Here is a 13,398-nt window from a genome sequence, read left to right as displayed (position 1 = left end):
GTTCGCAAATATATTCTAGACTAGTGGTTCCCAAACTGGTCCCTACAGCCCATTAGTGGACATTAGCTCATTTTTAGTGGGTAGTAAACTCAAAATTGTTAAGAGGTGAGAAACGATTCGCAAATAGTGGGCTTCGATACCCAAAAAAATTTTCCTGAGAAAAGCCCTGAGCAGTGCTGTAAAACTTCATTCAATTCAATTGAAACTGAATGTGGAACACATTGACGATCTCTCTAATGCAGTAAACTTCACTCTCTGACACACACAATGTTTGCTGACGACCCGAACGGGCAGCATTCAATTCATTACTCGTTTCTCTTCAATCGAGGCTCAGTTTAACCACCGTCAGTTGATCTCTTGAAGTAACAAAATATCTCTTTCAATAGTGTGAGAGCGGCCTTCAAATGAGGTTCATGTAAACATTCGAATTGGTTCAAGATAATAGATGAAAGACAAACCAGATAGCTGAAATATCAATCACAGAATACACATAAATTAATTGTTTCCTCCTCCAGTTTTCATTATTAATACTTTACTTCATTTATAATTCTATTCGTTCGAACTTGCTTACTACCAAGAGCGAAGGCATTGAAGCAGGTAGACTACTTGGCACTCGAAACTGAGCAAGCAAAACTTCAAATGACTAGGTACGATTAATCAACTGACGATGAATTCCGGGAGCTTCACTTGAAAATGGCAGCAAAAGTCAAATGAATTAGTCGGGATATGCTGACTGTCAGCGGCCATAAATTTCATTTTCATCTTATATTATTCGATCGAAAATGAAATTTTACCGCACTGGCCCTAAGTAAAATGTATTCATGACAACTTTCTATAGATATGTTGGTAATAACATATCATTGCGAAAAACAATTCCATTTCAAATTTATCAGTTGCAAAAATGATGTGATGATCATTCAATTCTTGTGAGATTTGTGAGAAAGAAAACGAAATTAAAGAAAATTTAGAAAATTTAAGTGCTGCTACGACCAAGAATTGGTCTAATAAGAATTAGTGTAAATAGTGTAAATAGTTCAAATGTATCATTAGAAATTCATATCATGTCTATATTCCAAATTCAATTCATACAAAATACAGAAAAAAAATCAGGTCCAGGTTCAGAATCCAGATGGTCAGAATCCAAAATCTTGTTCAGAACTCTGAGGTTAGATACAGAATTCAGATTCATGTTCGGAATTCAGGTCCAGAATCCTGCTTCCCGGTTCAAAATTTAGGTTCAGATCCAAAATTTATGTCATGCATTCAGACCCAGAATCTAGGCCTGGGAAAAGAACTAATGTCCGAAACATACGAAAACCTGTCAGGAGTTCAGGTCTATTGCCCAGGTCCAAAAAGCAGGCCTAGAATTCGGATCCCGATTTTCGTTAAAGGGGTGGGTAGGATCTTACACTTTTGTAAATTCTATTCTATATTTTCTTTGTATTTTCTTAGAGTAAAACAATCCAAAAATATTCTGTGAAATTGTCAAGCCTATCGGCACAAAACTCAGCAAGTTATGGGCATTCATCTTTACTTATCTTATCCTAGTGTCAAAAGGTTTGTCGCTCTAGTCCTGCAAAGCCTCTGTACGCTAAGAACCGGTTGAGAAGTCTGTTGAAACAGAGTGGTTAAATGACACAAATGGACTGTCATACTAAGGCATAGCTTGATAAAATTTGAAACGGGAAGATGGAACATGAATCATCTCTCCAGATATCACAGCTTGGCCTAAATTTAATCCAATACACGAAATACTGTGCAAGTGAGTGAAGTGATCATTAAAACTCGTTCTTGAAAATCAGAAAAGTAACAACAGAAAACCAAGGCCAGACAACCTACAATTGAAATTGAAACTCTTACACAATTTATTTGTTCATCATCATACGACCATGAAAGGAAAACCAAAGCGCATCGAGATATTGAATTTCGACGTATCAGTCTACAGCTCCTGTGCAGGGTGCTTCGCTTTCACGGCTGTGCACAAAAGTAGCACGTGGAGCCTTTGCTCAATTGTTTTATCCTATTGTTCGGAAAGGGTGAGGCAAGCAGCGAATTCAATTAATTATTATTTAAATTAGAAAATTAAATTAGTAATGGTGAAACTGTTTACAGCACCATCACACAGTCAGTCACTACAACCGATTGAATCCACAAAGGAGAGCAGTGCCTTTATTCATCTCAGCGGCTCCATTTGTCAAATTCGTTTGAAACTAATAAAATTTGTCTCGAATTGTGAGATGAATTTGATTAAAAAACACACAAGAAAATGAGAGAATTGACAAAATTCTCATTGCAATCGATAGAACGATCAATACTGTTTAATGTTGAGCAATTCCAGGAATGAGTAGACGAAAAAGTCACAAAATCGGAATCGACTTTCTCCGATTTGGATGAAACTTTGCACATGGCTTCAGTATGGCAAACCATAAATTTTGAACCGATGGAGAGGTCAATCCGACTCACGACTGATTTTTAAAAAGGGCGTATGTATTTTTGCATTTCACAAAAATTTCCTTTTTCAAATTCGCTGTAACTCTGAAACCGTTAATTGTACAAAAATGGCGTCCAGGAAGAAGTTGTAGGGAATCAATTGGGCACTCTGAAAAAAATAAACACTGAAAAAAAGTTTTGATTTTTTTTTCTGAATAATTAAAAAATAATCCGAAAAAGTTAAATATAGAAAAAAGCATGGTTGTAATTTTTTTTTTTTGATAATTTTTATTTTAAAGCTGTTATTGAAACCTACAGGTTGATGGCTATCCCATCCGTGTCTTTTGAAAAATGAAATCCGTGTCTTTTGGAAGTTACAGCTAAAACAGTTTACGGGTCTCGTTTTAACTCGGAATCCGTCAATTGTACAAAAATGGCGTTCAGGAAGAAGTTGTAGGGAATCGACTGGGCACTACACTCGATACACTGAAAAAAACTACTCATTCCTGGAATTGCTCAACATTAAACAGTATTGATCGTTCTATCGATTGCAATGAGAATTTTGTCAATTCTCTCATTTTCTTGTGTGTTTTTTAATCAAATTCATCTCACAATTCGAGACAAATTTTATTAGTTTCAAACGAATTTGACAAATGGAGCCGCTGAGATGAATAAAGGCACTGCTCTCCTTTGTGGATTCAATCAGTTGTAGTGACTGACTGTGTGATGGTGCTGTAAACAGTTTCACCATTACTAATTTAATTTTCTAATTTAATTAAAGTAAAAAAAATCAGGGTTTCGATTTTTTTGGATAATTTGGATAAATCTCATATTAAAACCTACAGATTGATGGCTTTCCCATCCGTGCCTTATGAAAAATGAAGTGTAACTTCTTCATTTTTCATAAGGCACAGATAGGATAAAACAATTTACAGATATATTCGAAATTTCAAGTTATCGTTGAAAGATAATCATTTAAACAGTAGAATATTATTTTACAGGTTTAAGGCAATAAATTTGTTCATGATATTCTTTCTTCTAAAAGTAGTTGTTCTTGAGATACTTGGATATTTAATTATAACACATTTTTTTTATATTTCCACGAATTGTTTATTTGCTTGCTATATCTAAAATTAAGTTTAAGTTTTAAGTTTTTGAAAATTGTATGAGTACTACGTGCATCGTCATTCAAATACAGCCTTGTGACGATTGTGGTATCCGAAATCGGAACGAAAGAATGGTATTTCTGTGTGCCTGAAATCATTTTGGTATCCTTATAAACACTACTCCACTCGGTCACACCCCGTTCATATTCTTCTTGTGACACGTAACAAAAAGACATGGTCGTGAATGCATCTCGACGCCTCTGCTCTGCCCATTCATATAATTGTTTTGCAGTTGTGATTGGGTGTTCATGTAGTTTAGCCAAGCTTTCACGTCGTGCCATTCGCTTTAAATTACCCCCGAGTTCATCACATGGTCCTTTACCATGAGAAGTTGCAAAAAATGCCACTCAGCATCAATGTTATACATTGATTTAAATTTACAGAGACTTGCAAATTTATTTCTGTTCTTGTACTGCGAAGCAGCTCCGTCAGAAATAAATAATACCTTAATTATAATTAAAAATTATTCATGTACATGTTATAATTGTAGATATAGCAAGCAAATAAACAATTCATGGAAATATAAAAAATGGTGTTATAATTAAATATCCAAGTATCTCAAGAACAACTACTTTTAGAAGAAAGAATATCATGAACAAATTTATTGCCTTAAACCTGTAAAATAATATTCTACTGTTTAAATGATTATCTTTCAACGATAACTTGAAATTTCGAATATATCTGTAAATTGTTTTAGCTGTACCTTCTTCATTTTTCAAAAGGCACGGATGGAATAGCCATCAATCTGTAGGTTTTAATAACAGCTTTAAAATAAAAATTGTCAATAAAAATTTAAACCATCGTTTTTTATATTTAACTTTTTCGTATTATTTTTTAATTATTGAGCAAAAAATTCAAATTTTTTTTTTCAGTGTATATTTTTTTAGAGTGCCCAATCGATTCCCTACAACTTCTTCCTGAACGCCCTTATTGTACGAGACCGAGACCCGTAAACTGTTTTAGCTGTAACTTCTTCATTTTTCAAAAGACACGGATTGGATAGCCATCAGTCTGTAGGTTTTAATAAGAGCTTTAAAATTAAAATTGTCAAAAAAATTAAAACTATGCTTTTTTATGTTTTACTTTTTCGGATTATTTTGTAATTATTGAGCAAAAAAATCAAAAATTTTTTTCAGTGTATATTTTTTTAGGTGCCCAATCGATTCCTTACAATTTCTTCCTGAACGCCTTTTGTGTACAATTAACGGTTTCCGAGTTACAACAATTTGAAAAAGGCAATTTTTTGTGAAATGCAAAAATACATACGCCCTTTTTAAAAATCAGTCGTAAGTCGGATTGATCTTTCCATCGGTTCAAAACTAATGGTTTGCCATACTGAAGTCATGTGCAAAGTTTCATCCAAATCGGAGAAGGTCGAGTCTGATGATCTGCTAAGCATTTCTGGAATTGCTCTGTTTGTAAATGATTTCATGTGAATGTTGACCGCGGCTCCACTTTAGAACATATCGGCCGGTATTTCCGGAATAAATGATTCAATGTTGGCTTCCAGTGCGTCAATTTACGATCTAGGCTGCCAATTGACGAGACCGAAACGTGAGATAAACTGTTCACTAATACGCGACTCTCAATTTGGTCATTGTTTCGCGTGCCGTGTGGGATATGGCACCGTCTTGTTGAAACCACATGCCAGGCATATCCAATTCTTCCAACCGTGCATCATCACAAAACAATCGTTAATCATCACCCGGTTTCGCTCGTCATTCACCGTAACGTTCCGCACATCGTCGCCTTTAGAGAAGTACGAAGAAGTGATGCCACCGGCCCATAATCCACACCAAACAGTGACTTTTTTGGGATGCATTGGTAGCTTCTGCATTGCTTCTGTTTGGTCTTTACTCCAGATGCGATAATTTTGCTTGTGGGCATGAATTTTGATAGTAAAATTCAATGATTTACAAACGTTGTTCGTTCGTAAGTCGATTAATGATTCACGCGTGAAACAGTGTTACCGAAAAAAAACAGCAAAAACACCACCCTTTAGTAGTAATAAGCAATGAAATGGTAATAATTTTCTCATCTAGGACAGCAATCATATTCAACATTCAGTCAACTTATAGACTCGACTTGCAGTATTATTTTACTATTTGTGAAAATTTAGATATAATAATACTATCATTTGTAACAAATAAGTGTGACATGCAGATGTGTCAAAATTTACGGGTTGTGCTCTACTTATATGGAATGAAATCAGATGTAACAATTCATTGTAGGTGAAAACTAAAGATTAAGGAATGGATAATTATACACAATACAAGTAGGTTTAGAATTTTCCCTACACAAAAATCTCAGAATTGCGGAAGCAAATGATGTCTTCATGGTAATAACCAAATCATATATATAACAGGGCTGAAAAGTCACCACTTGTGGCTGAACACCCAATTTAAATCTTAATAATTTAATTTTAACTCATATTCCAATAAATAGTTATTTAAAAAAAAAAAAAAAAAAAAAATAAAAAAAAAAAAAAAAAACAAGGAATGGATAATCGCTTGTGTTTTTCAATACAATGAGATAACGATATTCTATTGGATAGAAATTTTTAAATGACACTTATTTCGTATCATAGATACAATAGAAGAATTCGGTGCTCTGCATGTCGAGCAAATCTGTCAATAAATTCATCAATAAAACCACAGCGACGTTGCAACTGAGACAGCAGTTTATTTTCAACTACCATAAGCATAAGCCTGAAGGTGTGCATTAGAGATAGCCGGATTTCGGGTATTTGTACCCGAAACCCGACTCGAACCCGAATTGAACACAGAGCAGAGTACAGAAAAATATATGTTTACTGGGTGTCGGGTGCGAATGTTTTAATTTTCAACGGATACGGGTCGGGTTTGGATTGATAAAGTTGGTCGGACTTCGGGATTTTTTTTTCGGGTTGCGAGACTTCGGGTTCAGGTTGGGTACGAGTAAGGATTTTTATTTTTTTCGGGCACTAGTCGGGTTTGGGTTTGAAAAAAGGTTTCCTCGACCATCTCTAGTGTGCATTTAAGTGACAGAAAGAACAACAAATCTTAGAGCTGAACTGAGTGATTCCTTCTCTTCTTAAATCTGTGCAGTAATTCACGTCCACAAGAAAGATACTACACAGAAAAAAATAATGAAATTTGCACATGTAATTCAGTGATACTTTGAAATAGACATCAATTGAACCAAAATTTTGAATGAAAATCATCATCGATGTAAAAGCAAATTAGAATGCCTTGATTTTTCAATGAATTTTACAACATATTTTAATTTACGCTTCAAATATATTGAAAAGTAAAAATCTGAAGAGTAATTTTATATTCAATTTCCTGCTCCTAATATGTGCATGAAAATAGATGTAAATATTTTTATCTGTGTAACACAGCGACAAGGTATACTTGAAATTTAAAGTTGGATGTACATGGGATGTGTGTAAATACACGCTTTCATCGAATAAACAGAGAATAGAAATAAATTGTCAGCGTGCTCAAATCTTCGTTGGAACATTTCCAATAAAAAGCATTTAACATTGCGACTTGTTCATGCAAACATTTATGAAGGATTGAATTCCATTTCTTTTGTTAAGGCGAAATGTAGCGGAATGCGCGCGTCTCGTTTTTGATCATCATTCATTAAAAAACTAGACCGATTTTAAGAAAACTAAAAATAATTCAATTTTCGCAATTGAAATTACCACAACTAAGTATTCTTAGAATATTGAAATTTTGCTTTGCCGTAATTGATTTTTGAAATGCATAAACGGTTACTGTTCCGTTTCACGAGGTGGGTTCTAGAACTGAAAAGTAGTGTTTGTAATAAAATTGCACAAAGAATCTGAAAATACAACTAAAATTATAAAACTTTTGTCAAAACACACGAACTTGAAAAAAGTTTACATAAACTTTTCCCCATTTTTTAATTGCTTGCGCGCTGCTGTTTCGTACTGAGATGATGTGAGAAATGCACGGTGGGCACGGTGGCATTATATCGTGAGCAAAAATTACATATCTAATGATGATACGAATTTAACGAATCTAAGCAACTGTCGTTTATAATGCTAGTGATGTCCAAATCTGTTGAGTTGAATGCATTGATGTTGCAGAATTTTACAGGCTTTAAGTGTACATTACACCTCGGCTTCCAAGTATCGGCTGTATGGGTTTATATGTATCAATTGTTCATTAAGCAGACATGTGCTCCTGTGGTTCAGTCGATTAACTGACGTGCTCTGTGATCTAATGTTTCTCTGTTCAAGGCGCGCTGTAGCTAACGGTCTTTTGGTTATTTGTTTCATTCATGCCATGTAATTTCAAAATCACACAATTCTCCATGTTCTTGAATATAAATTTGTGTGAAACACGACGCTTCTTTTATGTGCACAAAATCACAAGATTTTTTCGAACTGTGTTCATGATAAACGGTTCATATATAAGTCTTCATGAAAAGTGGGGCAAAAGTAATTTTGGAATCAAAAACCAATGAAATCATCAATCATCTTTCCGGACTCGGTTTGAGAATCACTTTTCGAATTAAATGTTTTTAAGGTACTTCCAACAATCAAAACAACTACTCACTATGTATTTTCATAACTTCTACTGCTTACTTTCAACTACCCAAAAAAAAAACCTAAACCTGCACGACGCACGAATGTTTTTAGCTTTTTGCCTAAACGAATCAGCTATGCGTGTAGCCTGATGTTACAAACACGAATTTATGTTCACTCTCATCAAAAACAAATAACGTATGCTTGAGTTTGAATTGCAAAATTGTTTGCATTCCAAATCACCAATAAATACTGACAACTGGGTAATTGTATTCAGCCGCCATCGGGTTAGCAAAAAGTGGAACTCGCGTAATTGCGTGATCAAATGATTCAATTTAAAAACAAAAACAACTGAATTAAAATTCACCTTCAATTGGGAATGAAAACGAACTCGTGTGAGCCAACGTTTCGAACACTTTTCATGTTCTATTTAACATGCACGCCACCGCTCACCGAGATCTGTTGTAATAAATAGTGTGTGGTTGTACCTGCTCGAAAATCGTAGGTGGAACGGCAATTGTTAAAGTTCTAGATTGACGGGTTGATGATCATGAGAAGTTGCAGCATGCGCAGTTTGATGGCACGCGAAGTTGTGTCTTTCATCCGGTTGTCCGAAATGATTTTGTTGCCGGATACTTACGAAATAAAGAACACTTTAATTGAGCTCGGTATATTAAATTTTGATTTACATTTTGTCTGTGAAATAATTTGGAAAAAATCCCTAGATTCCCGCAGAAGCATGAAATTTCTCATTTTCAAAACATCTGCACAGAATAGTTTTATTCAAATTTTCCTCATTAAACTATAATTTCTCGACTAATTCTAAGCACCGTATCCACAACAAGCATCGTTCATTATGGAATGAGAACACCTTTTTCTGAAAGGAAAATATTTATTTTCGAACAAATTCTTGTGTTTACTTTATATCAGTCATTCCCAAAGGGTCGACCCCCAAGTGCTTGACAACACACGATAACGCTATAGACATTTCGCTTCACTGCCGCAGTAGTAAGGTGATTTTGGAAATCACTGCTTCATATGAATGAAAGTCAACATACATATGACTAAGTTCACGTCAGTTTGAACATTTACTTCTCATTTCTGAAATCGTCACGAACTTTTCTCTTGATACCTTGATACCCTAATTAGACATTATGCGCAACTTTTCGTTGTAATTGTAAATCCAATTTTGGCATTGGCATTTTTCGAGAAAACCGACTTGTTCCACCTCCTACGTAACCGAAGCGTAGTTAACAGATGGGTAGAAGCCTCTTCAAGCCGCAGTACCAAATGGCTTGCCACACCAAAATGAGTTTTCCCAAAATTTCGACTTCAATTTCGATTCAATTTGACGCACGTCTCGTGCGCCGATTAGGTTTCTAGGGGAGAACGTCATACAAGTTCTGTGACCGTATTTTCGAAGAAGCTTTCGTTGAATCCGACGTTATAGGTGTTTTATGCTGCTTGTAGCTTCTGATAACAGATCGGCTGAAAAGTTCGTATCGTTTCTATGAGAGGGCTCCACTAGAATTAAATCCATACCATTTTCAGTTAGTACCAACCTTCAAAAGACACGTATATGAATTTGACAGCTGTCTGATTATTAGTTTGTGAGATATTGCATTTTGAGTGAAGCTACTTTTGTTATTGTGAAAAAAATGGAAAAAAAGGAATTTCGTGTGTTGATGAAACACTACTTTTTGATGAAAAAAAGTGCCGCCGATACCAAAAAAATGGCTTGATGAGTGTTATCCAGACTCTGCACCGGGCGAAGCAACAATTCGTAAGTGGTTTGCAAAATTTCGTACTGGTCATATGAGCACCGAAGACGATGAACGCAGTGGACGTCCAAAAGAGGCTGTTACCGATGAGAACGTGAAAAAAATCCACAAAATGATTTTCAATGACCGTAAAGTGAAGTTGATCGAGATAGCTGACACCCTAAAGATATCAAAGGAACGTGTTGGACATATTATTCACGAATATTTGGATATGAGAAAGCTTTGTGCAAAATGGGTGCCGCGTGAGCTCACAATCGATCAAAAACAACAACGAATTGATGATTCTGAGCAGTGTTTGGAGCTGTTATATCGAAATAAAACCGATTTTTTTCGCGGTTATATAACAATGGACGAAAAATGGCTCCATCACTTCACTCCGGAGTCCAATCGACAGTCAGCTGAGTGGACTGCACGCGATGAACCGAACCCAAAGCGTGGAAAGACTCAACAATCGGCCGGTAAGGTTATGGCGTCTGTATTTTGGAATTTGCATGGTATAATTTTCATCGACTACCTTAAAAAGGGAAAAACCATCAACAGTGACTATTATATAGCGTTATTAGAGCGTTTGAAGGACGAAATTTCAAAAAAACGGCCTCATTTGAAGAAGAAAAAAGTTTTGTTTCATCATGACAATGCACCATGTCACAAGTCGATGAAAACCATGCTGAAATTGTACGAATTGGGCTTCGAATTGCTCCCTCATCCACCGTATTCTCCAGATTTGGCCCCCAGTGACTTTTTCCTGTTCTCAGACCTCAAGAGAATGCTCGCTGGTAAAAAATTCAGAAGCAATGAAGAGGTAATCGCTGAAACTGAGGCCTATTTTGAGGCAAAGGACAAATCGTACTACAAAAATGGTATCGAAAAGTTGGAAGATCGCTATAATCGCTGTATCGCCTCTGATGGCAATTATGTTGAATCATAAAAACGAATTTTGGCAAAAAATGTGTGTTTCTATTAAACGGTACGAACTTTTCAGTCGAACTGTTATTAACGGTAGCAACATAATTCTTTCACTATTTCATCATAGATATGATCCGAAATTCAAGATAATATTCTGAACAGTGTGAGATAACCACAAACAACTCAAAAATAATATTTTCTCAAAATTCGAAAACAACGCGGAAAACTCTTTACTTTCGCTTGGGTTTTTCGCGCAAGGACGACGATTTTGAGGTAGTCATCATTTCTTCTTGTGCGTTGGACGCATTCAAGCAGCGGCATCGTAGAGCGCACCTTCTGCGTAATTGAAAAAAGAAACGCACAGGTCGTAGTTCTCATTTGTCCTCCGGTCGTCAAGGCGAGAAGACTCATTAAACCAGTTTGGCATCATTTGGCACTGCGAGCGAATGTGTTGCGGTTTGTTCGCAAAACTAGTTTCAATTCCAACAAGAGCGATTGCGTCAGACAGTAGAGCTACTGGTCGTTTGCATTGGAGAGAAAGAAAAATCAGCCGTTCTAATGACTTTAAATGTTATCTAAAGAACTATTAAGATTACTTCTTTGCAAATCGAAGGTAAAAATCATCAGTTTAATGAAAATTCCAAATAATTTGATTGGCTTCATGCACTTTTCGCTGTGCGAAAATCGTTCGAGAAAAATATTCCGAACTGTGCTAAATATCGTAGAGAATTCCACAATTTGGTTCTTCTAAAAGACAGAAATGAATGCTGTACAGCATCTTGATAGTTTCTTTCAATGAAATATGCTAATCCGAAATGAGATAATCGACATCAAAATTCTATAAGTGCCTATATGTGTGGCCGTTGGAACCGCTTATTTGTGAAAAAGCTACAAACAGAATCATGTAAAAAGAAGCCTCTTAAGAAAAATTGATTCAGTTTTTCATCATTTGGCACTGTAAGCGAATGTGTTGCGAATGTGGTTCGTCAGTTTTATTTGTATTCACGACATTCAGTTATGTGTCTGACATTACAACCCATACTTTTTCACCGTCTTCTTTGTAAATGATCGCCTCCAAAACAAACGAAAGGAGACGAAGGTTTTTCGTCTGCCATTGCAAAAAAAAGTGAGTATCAACGTTAAACGTCACTCGTTCCGCTACAACAGGACGAAACCAAGCAAATAGAAACCAGCAAATAGAATCAGTCGAATTTCAGTTCTCATTCATTCTTCGATAAAATGAAAATCTGTGACGTTTGGCCATAAATCGTGTCTTAAATATGATAAATCGAAGTAATTACACCCCACCCGAGCACCAATAGGTAAAAGCACAGTGCACAGTGGACGGTTTTTACTGAAAACCGAAAATGATTGAAAGGGTAATTGAATGCAAGAACACAAGTTCCTCGTTATTTTTGTCTATTTTGGGTAAATGAAAATGACTTTTATTAGCTCTAGAGAAACCGACTTTGGATCGAAGCTCGTGAAACCGACTTTGGATCGAAGAAATCATCTTTTCTGTTAGTTTCTCATTCATTTGGTTTCTCCAATATATGTTTCCACTCAGTCATTGCAAAAACTGATCTTAGTTATGGCGACATTACATCAAATCAACTAAAATGAATAAATCATTATCAGTTGTACAAATTTTAAACAAATTTTCATTACACCTACTATTTGGAAATAATTGTACCAATCGATTCTAGTAAATAATTAGATATTCCATGAAAATGGAAGATGGAATTTGCAACAAAAGAAAAAAGAAAATGCAGGTGAGTAATGTCACAAATAATAATGGAATGGATGTGAATACGAATAAAACTGATAATCGCTCGTATTAGTTGATTGTGTGAATTCCGCAACTTTGACTACTATTCCAGAATTGTAGCGGTGCATTTATATTAAAGATTGACTTATTAACGGCAAATATTTTCCACCACACAATTAAATTAGGCGGAAGCAATGAGCGTACAAAAATAACGATATACAAAATATTGATGTCGGTTAGTTCATTTCGAATTTGCATGTTTCAGTTGAAGAAACTTTCGGAATGCTGTGCGGAAATAATTTCTGACATACCGAAGGGTCAAATTGTGTAATTTTCTACGATACTAAACACTGTTCGAAGCATATTTCTCTCGAATACGAAGCAGTCAAGAGCTGGCTTTATTCACACTCATTTGGTCCAAATTTTGCGCCTCGGAAAGTGCACAAAGAAAATCAAATTATTCTAGATTTGAACTAAACTGATTGTTTTAATTTCCGCTTTGCAAAGAAGCAAACTTTATAGTTCTTTAGATAACATTTGGAGCCATTAGAAGGGCTGATTTTGCATAATGTTCCCCATCGTTGTCCACTTTTCGTTGTAAACGACCAGCAGAAGGATGGCGCAATCGATCTTCATTGAAAGGAAATTTACTCTGCAAACGTCCCGCAATTGGTTTATTTCTGAATTGAATTCTTGATACTGGAAATGGAACTGAGCTCAGGACCTGAAAACCATCCGGAATGATGCACTTGTTTTACTTCCTGCTCAGTCAACTGCCAGAGTCAATTGAAAATATATCAAGTGTTAATC

The 13,398-nt window shown here is 35.6% G+C and overlaps 1 protein-coding gene across 5 annotated transcripts in view; it reads right to left on the bottom strand.

Moving 5' to 3' along the window:
* Positions 1-13,398, bottom strand: part of LOC131438091 (myosin-IIIb-like) — a 251,269-nt gene that overhangs the window by 141,693 nt on the left and 96,178 nt on the right. The window lies entirely within an intron of this gene.

The sequence above is a fragment of the Malaya genurostris genome, chromosome 3 (genome assembly GCF_030247185.1).
Source record: "Malaya genurostris strain Urasoe2022 chromosome 3, Malgen_1.1, whole genome shotgun sequence".
NCBI classification, from domain to species: Eukaryota; Metazoa; Arthropoda; class Insecta; order Diptera; family Culicidae; genus Malaya; species Malaya genurostris.
The sequence above is the reverse complement of the archived record's forward strand: the minus strand, read 5'-3'. Positions and strand labels throughout refer to the sequence as shown.